A 20,381-nucleotide genomic window follows, 5' to 3' on the forward strand; every position below is an offset into this window, starting at 1 on the left:
CAAAGTTAAAGTTATTTTTCTTCTCCTTAATAGTATACTATAACAAGTATATTCAAAGTGATGCTCTAGATTTGTTTCCTTCACATTTAGACTTGCATTTTTACAATGTTTATACTAAAGTTTCTTACACTTGCCATAGTATATCTGCGTGGTGGCTTACCCCTGTAATCCCAGCACTTAAGGAGGCCCAGGTGGGTGGATCACGAGGTTAGGAATTTGAGACCAGCCTGGCCAACATGGTGAAACCCCGTCTCTACTAAAAATACAAAAAAAAAAAAAAAAAAAAAAAAATTAACTGGGCGTGGTGGTGGGCACCTGTAATCCCAGCTACTCAGGAGGCTGAGACAGGACAATCGCTTGAACCCGGGAAGGTGGAGGTTGCAGAGAGCCGAGATTGTGCCACTCTACTCCAGCCTGGGCAACGAGAGCAAGACTTCGTCTCAAAAAAAAAAAAAAAAAAAAAAGGATTTTTGCAATCATTAACTTACTTCTTGCTGTTTTTGTTTTCTTTTGCTGTCCTTCTTAACTTCTTCAAAGATTTCTAATATGTTTATACCTCCTTAATCCTAAATCCACTGTATGTTGGCTCTCATGGTAGTTTTCTATTTCATGTACTTGCTTGTATAATACAAATCCCTGTTCTTGGTATTTTGTGTATTTATTTATTCGGCTGCCATTGTATTGAAAATTGTCTTGACAATTCATTTACGAACATCCTGAGTATAGCAATATGTAATTCAAACCCAGCATGCTCAAATTTGTACTATTATGGTTAATTATTGCTATGTGTGTATTTGCAAATTTTTAAAGACTTAGAGAATAGTAAAACATATACTTAGTACAAATGATATCACTTCTTGGCACCTTTCTGTGAGTCTTTCTTCCCATAAGGAAATTAAATTGTTCTTTGTTTTCATGCTACTTAAAAAAAAAAAAGCTTTATTGAGATAAATCAAATTTAGAGCATTTTCATCACCTCAAAAAGAGCCCCATATACATTAGCTATCACCCACTCAATTCTACCTCCTTGACTGTTTTGGGTCCATTGCAATTCCAAGTGAATTTTAGAGTCAGTTTGTCAGTTTACACAATGAGTATAGCTTGGATTCTGATAGGGATTGCGTTGAATCTCTACATCCATAATGGGTAATATTGCCAATCTTAATAAAATTTTCCATGAATGTGGGACGTTTTTCCATTTATTTAGATCACCTTTAATTTGTTGCAACAATGTTTTGTAGTTTTCAGAGTATAAATTTTACACTGTAAAGAAAACTTATTCCCAAATATTACTTTATTTTTGATGCTATTGTAAGTGGAATTCTTTTCTTAATTTTATGTTCAGATTATTCGTTGCAGATGGCTTAGAGATACAATTGTGTGTGTTGTTGTTTTGTTTTTGAGACAGGCTCATGCTTTGTTGCCCAGGCTGAAGTGCAGTGGCACAAACATGGCTCACTGCAGCCACGACCTCCTGGGCTCACCTGATTTTCCTGCCTCAGCCTCCCAAGTAGCTGGGACCACCAGACATGTGCCACAATGCCTGGCTAATTTTTAATTTTTTTTCTTAGAGACAGAGTCTTGCCATGTTGCCCAGGATGGTCTCAAACTCTTGGGCTCAAGCAATCCTCTGGCCTTAGTCTCCCAAAGTTTTAGGATTATAGGCATGAGCCACTGTGCCTGGCCCAGTTGTGTGTGTGTGTGTGTGTGTGTGTGTGTGTGTGTGTGTGTGTGTGTGTGTTAATATTGATCTTGTATCCTGCAGCCTTTCTGAACTTTTTTAGCTGTACTATTTTTTAGTAGGTTCTTTACGATTTTCTATGTACAAAACCATGTCATCTGTGAATATAGTTTTATTTCCTTCTTTCTTTCTAATTTGGAAGCGTTTAACTTTTTTTCCCTTTCTTTAATTGCTGTGACCAGTACTTGTAGTGTAACAGTGAACAGAAGTGACAAGAAGAGATGTCCCTAGTCTTGTTTCGCATAGAGGGGGAAAATATCTAATCATTCACTGTTAAGTTTGATGTTTCTCTGCAGTTTTCTTAGATGCCCTTTATCAGATTGAGGAAGTTACCTTCTATTTCTAGTTTTTTTAGTGTTTTTATCTTGAAACAGTACAGTTGACCCTTGCACAATATGGGGATTGTGGGTGCTGACCCACTGCATAGTCTAAAATCCATGTATAACTTTTGAGTCTCCCAAAACTTGTCAACTAATAGCCTACTGTTAACCAGAAGCCTTACCAGTAACATAAAGTCAATTACCACATATTTTATATATGTATCATATAAAGAATACATTATTAAGAAAATCATGAGAAAATATATGTACTCTTTATTAAGTGGAAATATTTAATGATAAAAGTCATCATTGTCTTCATGTTGGGTAGGCTGAGGAGGCAGAGGAGGAAATGGTTTTGCTGTCTCAATGGTGGCAGAGGTGGAAGAAAATACTTGTGTAAGTGGATTTGTGAAGTTCAAACCAGTGTTGTTCAAGAGTCAATTGTAGTGGATTTTGCCAAATGCTTTTGGTTTGCTTGTTTTTTGAGATGGAGTTTTGCTCTTGTTGCCCAGGTTAGAGTGCAATGGCATGATCTTGGCTCACTGCAACTTCTGCCTCCCAGATTCAAGCAATTCTCCTGCCTCAGCCTCCCGAATAGCTTGGATTTCAGGTGTCCAGCACCACGCCTAACTAATTTTTGTATTTTTAGTAGAGACAGGGTTTCACCATGTTGGCCAGGCTGGTCTCGAACTCCTTACCTCTTGTGATCCACCCGAACTCCTGACCTCTTGTGATCCACCTGCCTCAGCCTCCCAAAGTGTGAGATTACAGGCGTGGGCCACCATGCCTGGCTGCCAGATGCTTTTTCTATGTCTGTTGAGATGATCATGTAATTTTGTTTTCTATTCTATTGATATGATGCATTGAATTAATTGATTTTTGGATCTTAAATCAACCTTGCATTCCTGAGACAAACTGCACTTGGTTATGTTATATATAATTTTTAAATGTTGCTGGATTTGTTTTGCTAGTATTTTGTTGAGGATTTTTGCATCATTCTCATGAGTATTGGTCTGTAGTTTTATTTTCTTGTGACTTTGTCTGATTTTAGAGTATCATAGTAATACTGGCCTCATAATATGAATTGGAAGATGTCTTCCCTCTTCTAATTTTTGGAAGAGTTTGTGGAGAATTGGTATTTTTTTTTTTAAAACAAGCAGCAATTGTTTATTTTTCTAATCAAGTGATCATGCTGCTGAATCTTAAGGCGTCAACAAATGTTGCATCTTATTTCATTGAACAATAAGACCTTCTATTCTGATTATTCCTGGTAAATAGGAATAATCACTGGTTTCTCCAGTGGTTTCCATTTGCCAAAAACTCATGACAGATGGCTTAACAAGGTGGCTACTGCTTTCTGGGGATTGTATCAGATGCATACTCATTTCCAGTGCAGCAGCTGTTGGCAATCTAGGACTTCTCTATCATGGTTGGCCAGTGAGTCCTGCTTTGGCTGCCAGAGCTTCATTCTGCTGAATATGATATTCCTGAAGTCTCATGGATATTCTTTTTGTCATTTAAAAATATTTCCATAAAGTGTTCTGAACAGCTGGTCTCTTCAGGTTTTACATCTCTTGTGCAGTCTTAACACAGTCCAAAAAGCAGATTTCTGTAAGTTTATTGTCAGTCCCAAGAAATTCCTTAAACTGTTTAATCTGATCAGGTTCTGGTATTTGTGCACCCATATTCTTTTGGTACATTTATTAGTCACCTTTTCTGATGCATGAGTTTCCTTTCTGTTCTGGTAAAGTAGTGTTCCAACCTTTGTTTGAATGTCTTCAGTGAGATGTGATTTCTTAAGCACAGGCTCTCACATCTGACATCAGTACAAGGCTGTAGGCCTACACTGCCAATCGAGTCTGAGGATGGAGGATCAGGATCAGGGCAAGTGTTGCAGCCGCTTTATCTAATTCTTCTTTAAACGTTCATTAGAATTCAACAGTGAAGCCATTCGGGGCTAGGCTTTTCTTTGTGGGTAGTTTCTTAATTACTAATTTAATCTCTTGTTATATAGGTCTGTTCAAGTTACCTATTTTTTCTTGAATTTTTTAGTCATTTGTGCCTTTCTAAGTATTTGTCTATTTCATCTAATAAATAATCTAATTTGTTTAATGGCTATTCTTTCTGACATTAATAAAACCACTTTGTCTTTCTTGTCGGTGTTGTTTGCATAATATGTCTTTTTTTTTTTTTTTCCAGATAGGGTCTTGCTTTGTTGCCCAGGCTAGAGTGCACTGGCAAGCAGAGGTTGCCACTCACTGGAACCTCTGATTCCCAGGCTTAAATGATCCTCCCACCTCAGTCTCTTGAGTAGCTGGGATTACAGGTGCATACCATCATGCTTGGCTAATTTTTAAATTTTTGCAGAGACAAGGTCTCATTATATTGTCTAGGGTGATCTTGAACTCTTGGCTCAAAGTGAAACCCCTGCCTTGGCCTCTCAAATTGTTGGGTTTACAGGTGCGAGCCACCACATCCACCCTGCATGATATATTTTTCCACCCTTGTACTTTCAATCTGTTAGTAATTTTGTATCTACAGTGTGTCCCCTGTTGACCCACATAATTGTCTTTTATGTATAATTATTAGAACTATTGATAAGAAAATGTGAAAGTATAGTCCCATTATCTTATTTGAGTGGAATCAGTAGACTATTTCACTATTTCATAAAATGTATTCTAGTTTGTATATTAGAATAGTTTGTTTTTTATGGCTTTTGAGAAAAACATTTGAATGAGCTTACATTTCATTGCATTTAAAATTTCTGTTTTTTTTTTTTTTTTGGGAGACATAGTCTCTCTCTGTTGCCCAGGCTGAAGTGCAATGGTGTGATCTTGGCTCACTGCAACTTCCACCTCCCAGGTTCAAACGATTCTTGTGCCTCAGCCCCTGGAGTAACTGGGACTACAGGTGCATGCCATGACCTAGCTAATTTTGTATTTTTAGTAGAGATGGGGTTTCGCCCTGTTGGCCAAGCTGATCTAGAACTCCTGACCTCAGGTGATCTACCTGATTTAGCCTCCCAAAGTGCTGGAAGTACAGTGCCTGTCCAAAATTTCTGTTTTTTAATGAATCCAAAGTTCATATATATATATTTTTCCCAATGCCATGGTACATATCATCACCAAAAAAAGTAGTGATTTTGCTTCAGTGAACACTGAATTTTAATATTATTGATAGAATGCCTATATCAATCAGGGTTTTACACTTATCGTACAGTATACTTACAATGTATGTAGGCCTCATCCTTTGTAATTAATTAATTAGCTTGTAATTAATGTAAGCTAATCTAAATTTTCGTATTTTCAGTTTTAACAGTTGGACTTTTGAGTTACATTTCTTATATTTTGATTTTTTCTATAAAAATATTTTAAAACTGGAAAGAGAACAGTAGAATCAATTAAATGCAAGATTGAAAGCGTTTCATAATGTGAAAAAGCAATCTTGTTTTTGAAATGTTCAGTTTACAGTAAGGATCGAGCCCCTCTGCAGCTGCCAATTTGGGAAATACCTGAGGTTTTTTCCCCTTGCACTTAAAGGCTGTTTTAGCCATGAAGCTGGCTAGTTAAGGACACAGACTTTAGAGTGCCACTACACTTCCATAACAGGAGTGAACTGAAGAAGAGAAGCTGTGGAGTCAGGAGCCTCACAAAGTAAAGACAACCAGTGAAGAGAAAAACCATTTATTTTCAATACTTAAGATGGCCGAGCCTGTAATAGGAGGCCGAGGCAGGTGGATCATGAGGTCAGGAGATTGAGACCATCCTGGCTAACACGGTGAAACCCCACCTCTACTAAAAATACAAAAAATTAGCCGAGCGTGGTGGGCACCTGTAGTCCCAGCTACTCGGGAGGCTGAGGCAGGAGCTTGCAGTGAGCTGAGATCATGCCACTGCACTCCAGCCTGGGTGACAGAGTGAGACTCTGTATCAAAAAAAAAAAAAAAAAAGAAAAAGATGGCTGAATAGGAAGAGCTCTGGTCTGCAGCTCCCTGCAAGACCAACACAGAAGGCGGGTGTTTTCTGCATTTCCAACTAAGATACCCAGTTCATCTCATTGGGACTAGTTAGGCAGTGGTTGCAGCCCACAGAGGGTGAGCAGAAGCAGGGTGGGGCATCACCTCACCTGGGAGGTGCAAGGAGTCGGGGGACCTCCCTCCCCCAGCTGAGGGCAGCCATGAGGGACTGTGCTATCCGACCCAGATACTATGCTTTTCCTATGGTTTTTGCAATCTGCAGATCAAGAGATTCCCTCGTGTACCTATACCACCAGGGCCTTGGGTTTCAAGCACAAAACTGGGCGGCTGTTTAGGCAGACACTGAGCTAGTTGCAGGAGTTTTTATTTCATACCCCAGTGGTGCCTGGAACCCCAGCGAGACTGTTAACTCCCCTGGAAAGGGGGCTGAAGCCAGGGAGCCAAGCTCAGAGGGTCCCACTCTCGCGGAGCCCAGCAAGCTAAGAACCACTGGCTTAACATTCTCACTGCCAGCACAGCAGTCTAAAATTGGCCTGGGACCATTGGGCTTGGTAGGGGGAGGGGCATCTGCAATTACTGAGGCTTGAGTAGGTGGTTTTTCCCTGACAGTACTAAGACAGCCGGGAGGTTTGAACCAGGTGGAATTCACCACAATGAAGCAAAGCGGCTGTGGCCAGACTCCCTCTCTAGATTCTTCCTCATTGGACAGGGCATTTCTGAAAGAAAGGCAGCAGACCTACTCAAGGACTTATGGATAAAACTCCCATCTCCCTGGGACAGAGCACCTGAGGGAAGAGGCGGCTGTGGGCGCAGCCTCAGAGGACATAAACTTTCCTGCCTGGTGGCTCTGAAGAGAACAACTAATACTGACAAGGAGGATTCTCCCAGCACAGTGCTTGAGCTCTGCTTAGGGACAGACTGCCTTCCCAAGTCAGGGACCCACTTGGGAAGACTCCTGTGCCGTCTCACTGGGAGAGAACTGCCAACAGGGGTCAACAGACACCTCAAACAGGAGAGCTCTGGCTGGCATCAGGCTGGTGGGGGACGAAGCTTCCAGAGGAAGGACCAGGCAGCAGTCTTTGCTGTTCTGCAGCCTCCATTGGTGATACCCAGGCAAACAGGGTCTGGAATGGACTTACAGCAAACTGCAGTAGACCTGCAGAAGAGAGACCTGACTGTTAGAAGAAAAACTAGCAAACAGAAAGCAACAACCTCAGCATCAACGAAAAGGACCCCCACACAAAAACCCCATCCAAAGGTCATCAGCCTCAGAGATCAAAGGTAGATAAATCCATGATGATGAGGAAAAACCAGCACAAAAACGCTGAAAATTCCAAAAACCAGAATGCCTCTTTGCCTCCAAATAATTGCAGCTCCTCTCCAGCAAGGGCACAAAACTGGACGGAGAATGACATTGATGAATTGACAGAAGTAGGCTTTGGAAGGTGGGTAATAACAAACTCCTCTGAGCTGAAGAAGCATGTTCTAACCCAGTTCAAGGAAGCTAAGAACCTTGATAGAAGGTTATAGGAACTACTAACTAGAATAATCAGTTTAGAGAGGAACATAAATGACCTGATGGAGCTGAAAAACACAGCACGAGCACTTCATGAAGCATACACAAGTATCAGTAGCCAAACTGATCGAGCAGAAGAAAGGATATCAGAGATTGAATATCAACTTACTGAAATAAGGAGTGAAGATCAGAGAAAAAAATGAAATGGAACGAACAAAAACTCCAAGAAATATGGGACTATGTGAAAAGACCAAACCTATGGTTGATTGGTGTACCTGAAAGTGAAAGGGAGAACAGAACCAAGTTGAAAAACACACTTCAGGATATTATCCAGGAGAACTTCCCCAACCTAACAAGACAGGCCAACACTGAAATTCGGGAAATATGGAGAACACCACTAAGATACTCCTCAAGAAGAGCAACCCCAAGACACCTAATTGTCAGATTCTCCAAGGTTGAAATGAAGGGCAGCCATAGAGAAAGGTCAGGTTACCTACAAAAGGAAACCCATCAGACCAATTGCAGATCTCTCTGCAGAAACCCTACAAGCCAGAAGAGAGTGGGGGCCATTATTCAGCATTCTTAAAGAATTTTCAACCCAGAATTTCATATCCAGCCAAACTAAGCTTCATAAACTAAGGAGAAATAAAATCCTTTTCAGAGAAGGAAATGCTGAGGGATTTTGTCACCACCAGGCCTGCTTTACAAGAGCTCCTGAAGGAAGCACTAAATGTGGAAAGGAAAAAGTGGTACTAGCCACTGCACAAACACACCAAAATATAAAGACCAATGACATTATGAAGAAACTGCTTCAACTAATGTGTAAAATAACCTGCTAACATCATGATGACAGGATCAAATTCATATATAATAATATTAACCTTAACTGTACATGGCCTAAATGCCCCAACTAAAAGACACAGACTGGCAAATTGGATAAAGAGTCAAGATCCATTGGTGTGCTGTATTCAGGAGACCCATCTCACTTGCAAAGACACACATAGGTTCAAAATAAAGGGATGGAAGAATGTTTACCAAGCAAATGGAAAGCAAAAAAAAAAAAAAAAAAAAAGCAGGGGTTGCAATCCTAGTCTCTGATAAAACAGACTTTAAACTAACAAAGATCAAAAAAGACAAGGGTATTACTTAATGGTAAAGGGATCAATGCAACAAGAAGAGCTAACTATCATAAATATATATGTGCACCCAATACAGGAGTACCCAGATTCATAAAACAAGTTCTTAGAGACCTGCAAAGAAACTTAGACTTCCACACAATAATAGTGGGAGACTTTAACACCCCACTGTCAATATTAGATCAATGAGACAGAAAATTAACAAGGTTATTCAGGATTTGAACTCAGTTCTGGACCAAGTGGACCTAATAGACATGGGGTTGCTACAGAACTGTCTACCCCAAATCAACAGAATATACATTCTTCTCAGCACCACATAGCACTTACTCTCAAATCGGCCACATAATTCAAAGTAAAACACTCCTCAACAAATGCAAAAGAATGGAAATTGTAACAGTCTTCAGACCACAGTGCAATCAAATTAGAACTTAGGATTAAGAAACTCACTCAGAACCACACAACTACATGGAAACTGAACAACCTGTTCCTGAATAAATATTGGGTAAATAATGAAATTAAGGCAGAAATGAAGAAGTTATTTGAAACCAATGAGAACAAAGAGAAAACGTACCAGGATCTAGGACACACAAAAAGCAGTGTCAAGAGGGAAATTTATAGCACTAATGCCCACTTCAGACAGCTGGAAAGATCTGAAATCGACACCCCAACATCACAATTAAAAGAACTGGAGAAGCAATAGCACACAAATTCAAAAGCTAGCAGAAGACAAGAAATAACTAAGATCACAGCAGAACTGAAGGAGGTAGAGACATGAAAAACCCTTGAAAAAAATCAGTGAATCCAGCAGGTGGTTTTTTGAAAAGATTAACCAAATAGATAGACTGCTAGCTAGACTATTAAAGAAGAAAAGAGAGAAGAATCAAATAGACACAATAAAAAATTATAAAGTGGATATCACCACTATTTTCAGAGAAATACAAACTACCAACAGAGAATACTATAAACACCTCTATACAAATGAACTAGAAAATCTAGAAGAAATTGGTACATTCCTGGACACATACACCCTCCCAAGACTAATCCAGGAAGAAGTCGAATCCCTGAATAGACCAATAACAAGTTCTGAAGTTGAGGCAGTAATTAATAGTCTACCAACCAAAAAAAGCCCAGGACCATACAGATTCACAGCTGAATTCCACCAGAGTTTCAAAGAGGAGCTGGTACCATTCCTTCTGAAACTATTCCAAACAATTGAAAAAGAGGGATTCCTCCCTACCTCATTTTATGAAGCCAGCATCATCCTGATTCCAAAACTTGACAGAGACACAACAAAAAAAGAAAATTTCAGGCCAATATCCCTGATGAACATCCATGTGAAAATCCTCAATAAAATACTAGCAAACAAATCCAGCGGCACATCAAAAAGCTTATCCACCACAATCAAGTCGGCTTGGGATGCAAGGCTGGTTCAACCTAAGCAAATCAATAAATGTAATCTATCACATAAACAGAACAAATGACAGAAACCATATGATTATCTCAATAGATACAGAGAAGTCCTTTGATAAAATTAAACATCCCTTCATGCTAAAAACTCTCAAAAACTAGGTATTGATGGATCATATCTCAAAATATAAGAGCTATTTATGACTAACCCATAGCCAATATCATACTGAACAGGCAAAAGCTGGAAGCATTCCCTTTGAAAACCAGCACAAGACAAGGATGCCCTCTCTCACCACTCCTATTCAACATAGTATTGGAAGTTCTGACTACAGCAATCTGGCAAGATAAAGAAATAAAGGGTATTTAAATAGGAATAGAGGAAGTCAGATTGTCTCTGTTTGCAGATGACATGATTGTGTATTTAGAAAACTCCATTGTCTCAGCCCAAAGCCTCCTTAAGCTGATAAGCAGCTTCAGCAGTCTCAGGATACAAAATCAATGTGCAAAAATCACAAGCATTTCTGTACATCAATAATAGACAAGCAGAGAGCCAAATCATGAGTGAACTCCCATTCACAATTGCTACAGGAGAATAAAATACCTAGGAATACAACTTATAAGGGACATGAAGTACAAGGAGAACCACAAGCCACTGCCCAAGGAAGTAAGACAGGACACAAACAAATGGAAAAAAATTCAATGTTCATGGATAGGAAGAATCAATATTGTGAAAATGGCCATATTGCCCAAAGTAATGTATAGATCCAATGCTATTCCCCTCAAGCTTCCGTTGACTTTCTTCGCAGAGTTAAAAAAAACAAACAAAAAAAAACCACCAACAACTTTAAATTTCATATGGAACCAGAAAGGAGCCTGTATAGCTAAGACAATCCTAAGCAAAAAGGGCAAAGCTAGAGGCATCATGTTACCTGACTTCAAACTGTACTACAAAGCAGCGTGGTACTGGTACCAAAACAGATGTATAGACCAATGAAACAGAACAGAGGCCTCAGAAATAACACCACACATCTACAACCCTCTGATCTTTGACAAACCTGACAAAAACAAGCAATGGGGAAAGGATTCCCTATTTAATAAATGGTGTTGGGAAAACTGGCTAGCCATATGAAGAAAACTGAAACTGGATCACTGCCTTACACATTATACAAAAAGTAACCAAGATGGATTAAGGACTTAAATGTAAAACCTAAAACCATAAAAACCCTAGAAAAAAACCCGGGCAATACCATTCAGGACATAGTCATGGGCAAAGACTTCATGACTGAAACACCCAATGCAATAGCAACAAAAGCCAAAATTGACAAATGGGATCTAATTAAACTAAAGAGCTTCTGCACAGCAAAAGAAACTATCATTAGAGTGAGCAGGCAGCATACAGAATGGGAGAAAATTTTTGCAATCTATCCATCTGACAAAGGTCTAATATCCAGAATCTATAGGAACTTAAACAAATTTACAAGAAAATAACAACCCCATCAAAAAGTGGGTGCAGGATATGGATGAACACTTCTCAAAAGAAGACATGCAACCAACAAACATGAAAAATTGCTCATCATCATTGGTCATTAGAGAAATGCAAATCAAAACCACAATGAGATACCATCTCATGCCAGTTAGAATGGTGATCATTAAAAAGTCAAGAAACAACGGTTGCTGGTGAGGTTGTGGAGATATAGGAATGCTTTTACACTGTTGGTGGGAGTGTAATTACTTCAACCATTGTAGAAGACAGCGTGGCAGTTCCTCAAGGATCTAGAACCAGACATACCATTTGACCCAGCAATCCCATTACTGGGTATGTACCCAAGAGATTACAAATCATTCTGCTAGAAAGACACATGCACACATATGTTTATTGTAGCACTGTTTACAATAGCAAAAGCTTAGGACCAACCTGATGCCCATCAATGATAGACTGGATAGAGAAAATCTTGCACATAGACACCATGGAATACTATGCAGCCATAAAAAATGATGAGGTCATGTCCTTTGCAGGGACATGATGAAGCTGGAAACCATCATTTTTAGCAAAGTAACATAGGAACAGAAAACTAAACACCCATTGTTGTCACTCATAAGTGGGAGTTGAACAATGAGAACACATGGACACAGGGAGGGGAGCATAACATACCTTGGCCAGTTGGTGGGTAGGGGGCAAGGGGAGGGAGAGGACTAGGACAAATACCTATTGCATGCAGGGCTTAAAACTTAGATGATGGGTTGATACGTGCACCAAACCACCATGGCCCATGTATACCAATGTAACAAACCTGCACGTTCTGCACATGTATCCCAGAACTTAAAGTTTAAAAAAAAAAAGCAGGGCGCGGTGGCTCACGCCTGTAATCCCAGCACTTTGGGAGGCCGAGGCAGGTGGATCATGAGGTCAGGAGATTGAGACCGTCCTGGCTAACATGGTGAAACCCCCGTTTCTACTAAAAATACAAAAAATTAGCCAGGCGTGGTGGCAGGCACCTGTAGTCCCAGCTACTCCGGAGTCTGAGGCAGGAGAATGGCGTGAACCCAGGAGGTGGAGCTTGCGGTCAGCTGAGATTGCGCCACTGTGCTCCAGCCTGGGTGACAGAGCAAGACTCTGTTTCAAAGAAAAAAAAGAAACAAAAAAGTTCAGTTCAGATTTTGCATATAGAGTTCCTTGAGAATTTAAATAATCCTTTCTGAATTACAGAAAGTCATAGATTGGAAGTATAGCTTTAAAATGCTCTAAATCACTCTGAATTAAGAAAAAGCATCAGTTTAAAACTGCCTTTAAAAATAAGTATTCAACAAATTGGTATACGAATTGTAACACAAGCAACGAAATCACTGACTTTGATTAGTCTCTCCACTGATTACTACTGTTGAATGGAAGATGTGTGTAAGAATCGGAGAAGGTGAACTCATTGTCTTGAGCATGTGGAATAAGTTCTTGTCTGAGGTCAGATAGCAATTTTTATCTTATTTTCAGTGTAGTAGATCCTATGCTGCCCTGATAAGAATCACCTGCACAGCCTCAATGACTCACAGAAGTATTCCAGTAACTCTTTGCATTTTTTCATAGAAAAATTGTGTCTCTGTTATCCCTACACAATTCCTTCATAAACAGTAGAAACTTCCCCCATGAAACCTTTCCTTTAACCTTAACATTCTTTGATAATTATTCATGAAGTCCTTAAATAATTGTTAAAACAAGTATTGGTTTTGAATACATATCAGCTTTGGAATACTGCTTAAGGTAACCATGATAAACTCCAACTCCTTTATGGTTATTTAGAGGAATACATCTATTTGTTATAGTCTTAAGGAAAACTTTGTCAACATATTAGATGATAGAAACAGTCATAACAAGTGACCACCAGGTTTGGTGGAAACTCATGATGTGGAGGGTCTACTCCATGTTCTGCCAACCAAGCAACTAAGTCATTTTGGGCAAATGATTCAGCTTACTTGATCTGTTATATGATTCTTAAGGTCTATTATAGCTCCAATATTTCATGGCATCACTCCACTTTAATCTATTATCTATCTTAAAAAAGTTAAACAGATCAATTAGCACTTAAATTAAATTTGAGTTGCTGGATATTTTATTTTTTTCTCACTGACACTCACTGCTTCCACTCTTTGGGATAATGATTATTGGAGCTGTATGCATTTATAATACATTAAGCAGAGTGTGGTATATCACTAAAACTTCATTACAAGTATTCATTCCATATATTTGTCTGTACTGGGGTCAGTATTTTTTTCCTTCTTTTTAAAGACAGGGTCTTGCTCTGTCTTCTCCTGTCTTGGTCTCCCAATGTGCTAGAATTACGGGCATGAGACACTGCACCTGCTCTTTTCTGATTTTATATGTCTATCTGAAGAGTTTATTATTTGGCCAAACTCACATGGCAAGATACGTATCATGAAGTGTTTTTCTGCTAATATTCTTGTAAGATAAACCAACTATTAGTAAAAGCACTTGCTTCCTAATCAAGATTACTTGGAATTGTTAACAGAATATGTATGTGTGTATAAGTTAAGTTAACTTTTTAAAAACTTCTCTGCTGCCTGGAGGAATAATGGAATGACCCAAAGGGATAGAAGCAAAATATTTCAGATAGTACATAAAGTATATACTTAACTTTGTGCAATGAAGAACTAATGATGTGTATGGAGTAATATTTAACTTATTTTGTAATATTTAACTTTATTTTGTTGTAAGCCCTTTTGGGGTAGTGTTTGTTCCACATGGCTTTTATCTTCCTTAATACTTAGCATCTGCTAGAAATGTAGTCTGTGGGATAATATGAGTTGAGGAAGATTTACAGATAGCATTTTCCGAGACTGAACAGAAAAGCATATTGTCATTTGGAAAAATTTTAAAAGTGTTTAACTTTCTTATTAAGATATTTAGCCCTTTTCATTCAGGACCATTTGCTTTTATTTTCCTATTGTTATTTATTTCTATTATCTTGTCTACAGTTGAAATTTGGACAATTGGTCTGTATCTTTTCTAATTTTCATTATATTTAAAAACTCAGGTTTCCTCTTAAGTGTTTGTTGGTAAACATTAGGTGCTATTTTTAAGTTTTCAATTCTCAGGCATAGTGCTACTTATCTATGTTATTTATACAAGCAAATGAGCATATTTACCAATCAATCCATGGTAAGAAACACAAGTTGCTACCAAGGATACCTCTGTGTGTGTGTATGTGTGTGTATGTGTCTGAAATATTTCACTGAAGAATTCATATTGTTAATACCTCCACTGCACCTTGATATTCTGTTAGCTTTTTAAATGATGATTGTGACCAATTACAGCTCATATCTTCCACTAGTGGATCACACTCTGCAGCATTAAAATCACTGTGAAATAGATTAATTAGAATAAATGAAGGGTTATTTTAAAATTCTGTTTGTACAGTAGATATTATTGGATTATTTTATAAAATACCCATTTTATAAATTGGATGGTATATTATAAATGGATAGTAGGATTTTTCCTTTCTTCATTTTGTACCAAGAGAATCAAAAACACTCCTGTTCAGTACATCTCTAGCAAGTCTATTCCAACAGCCAATGTCTCAAATAATTAATTTTTCTGTACATTAGTCACCCTTACATCTAAACGTTACAGTGCTTCAGTATAACTTCTATGTATGCATTATTAATCCCATTTACAAATGGGAACCAGAGTGTTGGGAGACAGCTCATGGATTTCTCATGTTCCTGCACAGTCTGAGTCTTCTAAGGAAAGGCATTTACAGTGCCAATTGTATAAGGAGAAATTTCAAGACAGTAAAACTACTGACATGTCCCTCCCTGGAGACATCCAAGGATAATAAAAATAAAATAACTTCTCTTCCCCTTCCCAGAGGAGATTTGCTAATATTTGAGTGTAATGAGCAATCTTTCTGGGGCAGAGCAGAGTAGCAAACCAATGTAAGATCAGAGTTCCTTAATTTGGGGGTTACTCTCCTGTGATGCTCTCTACTGTATGCACTAGTAACATTCATCCCTTACTGCATTGCCTCATGGAGATTGGAGCTCAGGGAACTGGCCTAAATATATTGTTCTAGCTGCTGCTTTTGCTACGAGTAATAAATTGTCTTTGTTTCTGATCCACAGTTCTTGTGTCCTTATGTCATTGTGTGTCCGTGCGTATGTGTATGCAGAGGGAAAGCAGCAGATTGAAAAACAGTTAAATATCGGACCTTCGTGGGGTGGTGGTGGTGGTGGTGGTGGTCTTGAGATGGAGTTTTGCTTTGTTACCCAGTCTGGTGTGCAGTGGCGCGATCAAGGCTCATTTGAGCCTTCGAACTTTCAAACTCCATGGGCTCAGGTGATCCTCCCGGCTGGGACTGAAGGCACATCCCACCATACCCAGTGATTTTTTTTTTTTTTCTTTTCTAAGGGACAGGGTTTTACATGTTGCCGAGGCTGGTCTCAAGCTCTTGGGCTCAAGCAGTCCACCCACTTCGGCCTCCCGAAGTGCTGGGGTTACGGGCATAAGTCACCATGCCTAGCCCTTTGTGGTTTGTTAACTTAACTCTGGCTCATACAATTTAACCGTAGGTCTGTTTGTAAACCTAAAGCCCTTTCTATGCTTCCTTCCTTACATAGACAGATAAAATATAAGTAGAAAATATGGTGCTAATGACTAGTATTTGGTATAAGTAGATAAATGTTTTATGTCACATTTGCATGTGCCTATAATCTGTGATCAATGAGCAGTCTGAGTATTTTTCCCTCAATCCTCATATGTTAAACTAAAAAAAAGTGATAGATTGAGGCTGGGATATCTAGTGGTGAAATTATATTTATATGAACAGAGTTTGTGTGTGTGTGTGTGTATATATATATATATATATATTTCAGAATATATTGAAAAATAAAAGTGTAATGACCTTGATAAAAATGAAGTATTGACTTAAAAACTCCATTTAATAATGCCCACAGGAAAGAAATGCTTCTAGAATTTTTTAATTAATAATTTTTCTCAGTACTTTCGATTGTCATGCAAACTAAAGAAATGGACTTAGTGAACAATTTAGTCACAATAATAAAATTTCAAAAATTCTAAATTTATCTCATAATTGCAACAGATGCAAAATTATTTCATATCTTTATACTTGTTATGAAATTACCTCATATCCAAAAATATTTATGTCAAGTGACAGGCTTTTTGCTGTATTTTTGATATTATTAACCTTGTGTTTTGTAAGTTAACCTTGTGGAACTTTTAAGGGAAATGCATTAACTTAGCATTAATATAGACTTCTAAAATTCACTGTGATGTAGAACAGTTGATTTAATATTATCTGTGTCTAATACAAAGTAACTGTGGTCCACTTATTTATTTCAAAGTTTATTCTCAAAGGTACCTACTAGATTGTGTGTGAAGAAGTTTGTGACCAAAGTAATATAGCTGATTCTGTTTTGAAAATCTAGAATAAAGTTTATGTAAAAGCATATGGATTATTTCTTTATGAATACAGTTTTATACTAGAAACTCCTCCATACCCACATAAGTAGATATATTCTCATAGTGATGTAGAAAGCTGACAAAACTTTTCGTCCTCAGAGCTAGGAATTCTTGTGTTTGGCCACAAGGGAAAGACAAAGGTATTAGAGTTTTAAATAAGCTATCATGGCTCCGAAATTGAGGCAATAATTAATAGCCTACCAACCAAAAAAAGTCCAGGACCAGATGGATTCACAGCTGAATTCTACCAGAGGTACAAGGAGGAGCTGGTACCATTCCTTCTGAAACTATTCCAATCAATAGAAAAAGAGGGAATCCTCCCTAACTCATTTTATGAGGCCAACATCATCCTGATACCAAAGCCTGGCAGAGACACAACAAAAAGAATTTTAGACCAATATCCCTGATGAACATCGATGCAAAAATCCTCAATAAAATACTGGCAAACCGGATCCAGCAGCACATCAAAAAGCTTATCCACCATGATCAAGTGGGCTTCATCCCTGGGATGCAAGGCTGGTTCAACATTCGCAAATCGATAAACGTAATCCAGCATATAAACAGAACCAAAGAAAAAAAACACATGATTATCTCAATAAATGCAGAAAAGGCCTTTGACAAAATTCAACAGCCCTTCATGCTAAAAATGCTCAATAAGTTTGGTATTGATGGAACATATCTCAAAATAATAAGAGCTATTTATGACAAACCTACAGCCAATATCATACTGAATGGGCAAAAACTGGAAAAATTCCCTTTGAAAACTGGCACAAGACAGGGATGCCCTCTCTCACCACTCCTATTCAACATAGTGTTGGAAGTTCTGGCTAGGGCAATCAGGCAAGAGAAAGAAATCAAGGGTATTCAGTTAGGAAAAGAAGAAGTCAAATTGTCCCTGTTTACAGATGACATGATTGTATATTTAGAAAACCCCATCGTCTCAGCCCAAAATCTCCTTAAGCTGATAAGCAACTTCAGCAAAGACTCAGGATACAAAATTAATGTGCAAAAATCACAAGCATTCTTATACACCAGTAACAGACAAACAGAGAGCCAAATCATGAATGAACTTCCATTCATAATTGCTTCAAAGAGAATAAAATACCTAGGAATCCAACTTACAAGGGATGTAAAGGACCTCTTCAAGGAGAACTACAAACCACTGCTCAGTGAAATAAAAGAGGACACAAACAAATGGAAGAACATACCATGCTCATGGATAGGAAGAATCAATATCATGAAAATTGCCATACTGCCCAAGGTAATTTACAGATTCAATGCCATCCCCATCAAGCTACCAATGAGTTTCTTCACAGAATTGGAAAAAACTGCTTTAAAGTTCATATGGAACCAAAAAAAGAGCCTGCATTTCCAAGACAATCCTAAGTTAAAAGAACAAAGCTGGAGGCATCACACTACCTGACTTCAAACTATACTACAAGGCTACAGTAACCAAAACAGCATGATACTGGTACCAAAACAGAGATATAGATCGATGGAACAGAACAGAGTCCTCAGAAATAATACCACACATCTACAGCCATCTGATCTTTGACAAACCTGAGAGAAACAAGAAATGGGGAAAGGATTCCCTATTTAATAAATGGTGCTGGGAAAAGTGGCTAGCCATAAGTAGAAAGCTGAAACTGGATCCTTTCCTTACTCCTTATACGAAAATTAATTCAAGATGGATTAGAGACTTAAATGTTAGACCTAAAACCATAAAAACCCTAGAAGAAAACCTAGGTAATACCATTCAGGACATGGGCATGGGCAAGGACTTCATGTCTAAAACACCAAAAGCAACGGCAACAAAAGCCAAAATTGACAAATGGGATCTAATTAAACTACAGAGCTTCTGCACAGCAAAAGAAACTACCATCAGAGTGAACAGGCAACCTACAGAATGGGAGAACATTTTTGCAATCTATTTATCAGACAAAGGGCTAATATCCAGAACCTACAAAGAACTCAAACAAATTCAAGAAAAGAACAACCCCATCAAAAAGTGGGCAAAGGATATGAACAGACATTTCTCAAAAGAAGACATGCATACAGCCAACAGACACATGAAAAAATGCTCGTCATCACTGGCCATCAGAGAAATGCAAATCAAAACCACAATGAGATACCATCTCACACCAGTTAGAATGGCGATCATTAAAAAGTCAGGAAACAACAGGTGCTGGAGAGGATGTGGAGAAATAGGAACACTTTTACACTGTTGGTGGGATTGTAAACTAGTTCAACCATTATGGAAAACAGTATGGCGATTCCTCAAGGATCTAGAACTAGAAGTACCATATGACCCAGCCATCCCATTACTGGGTATATACCCAAAGGATTATAAATCATGCTGCTATAAAGACACATGCACACGTATGTTTACTGCGGCACTATTCACGATAGCAAAGACTTGGAATCAACCCAAATGTCCATCAGTGATAGACTGGATTAAGAAAATGTGGCACATATACACCATGGAATACTATGCAGTCATAAAAAAGGATGAGTTTGTGTCCTTTGTAGGGACATGGATGCAGCTGGAAACCATCATTCTCAGCAAACTATCACAAGAACAGAAAACCAAACACCGCATGTTCTCACTCATAGGTAGGAACTGAACAGTTAGATCACTTGGACTCGGGAAGGGGAACATCACACACCGGGGCCTATCATGGGGAGGGGGGAAGGGGGAGGGATTGCATTGGGAGTTATACCTGATGTAAATGATGAATTGATGGGTGCTGACGAGTTGATGGGTGCAGCACACCAACATGGCACAAGTGTACATATGTAACAAACCTGCATGTTATGCACATGTACCCTAGCACTTAAAGTATAATAAAATAAATAAATAAATAAATTTTTTAAAAAAGCTATCATCAACAAATACTACATCTCTCCAGATCCATTCATAAATATAGCAACATTTTGGAAGTGCAGATGAATCAAACATAGTTAATTAAGAAAAATTTTAGTAGCATATATAATTTGTAAATATTGAATAATTTTTAAATGATACTCTGAGTCATAATTATTTCAAATTGTACATAATGCTGAAAGAGACTAGGATAATAGCAGAATAAGTTACAGTGACTAAAATCATGTTTTTTTAAAGAGATTAGGGAGTCTATGGTACCCAGTCTGGAGTGCATTGGTGCAATCATAGCTTGCTGTAACCTTGACTCCTGGCTTCAAGCAATCCTCCTGTCTCTGCCTCCCTTTTGTAGTCTCAGGTCTTACATTTAAGTCTTTCATCCGTTTTGAGTTCATTTTTATACATGGTATAACATG

At 38.4% G+C, this 20,381-nt stretch overlaps 2 protein-coding genes and 1 pseudogene across 10 annotated transcripts in view; 2 read left to right on the forward strand and 1 right to left on the reverse strand.

Moving 5' to 3' along the window:
* Positions 1 to 20,381, forward strand: part of LOC105466223 (adenosine kinase) — a 567,753-nt gene that overhangs the window by 186,827 nt on the left and 360,545 nt on the right. The window lies entirely within an intron of this gene.
* Positions 1 to 20,381, forward strand: part of LOC105465999 (small ribosomal subunit protein uS2-like) — a 56,820-nt gene that overhangs the window by 14,454 nt on the left and 21,985 nt on the right. The window lies entirely within an intron of this gene.
* LOC112423884 (mitochondrial import inner membrane translocase subunit Tim9 pseudogene) lies at positions 3,486 to 3,746 on the reverse strand (annotated as a pseudogene).

The sequence above is a fragment of the Macaca nemestrina genome, chromosome 9 (assembly GCF_043159975.1).
Source record: "Macaca nemestrina isolate mMacNem1 chromosome 9, mMacNem.hap1, whole genome shotgun sequence".
In the NCBI taxonomy this organism is placed as follows: domain Eukaryota; kingdom Metazoa; phylum Chordata; class Mammalia; order Primates; family Cercopithecidae; genus Macaca; species Macaca nemestrina.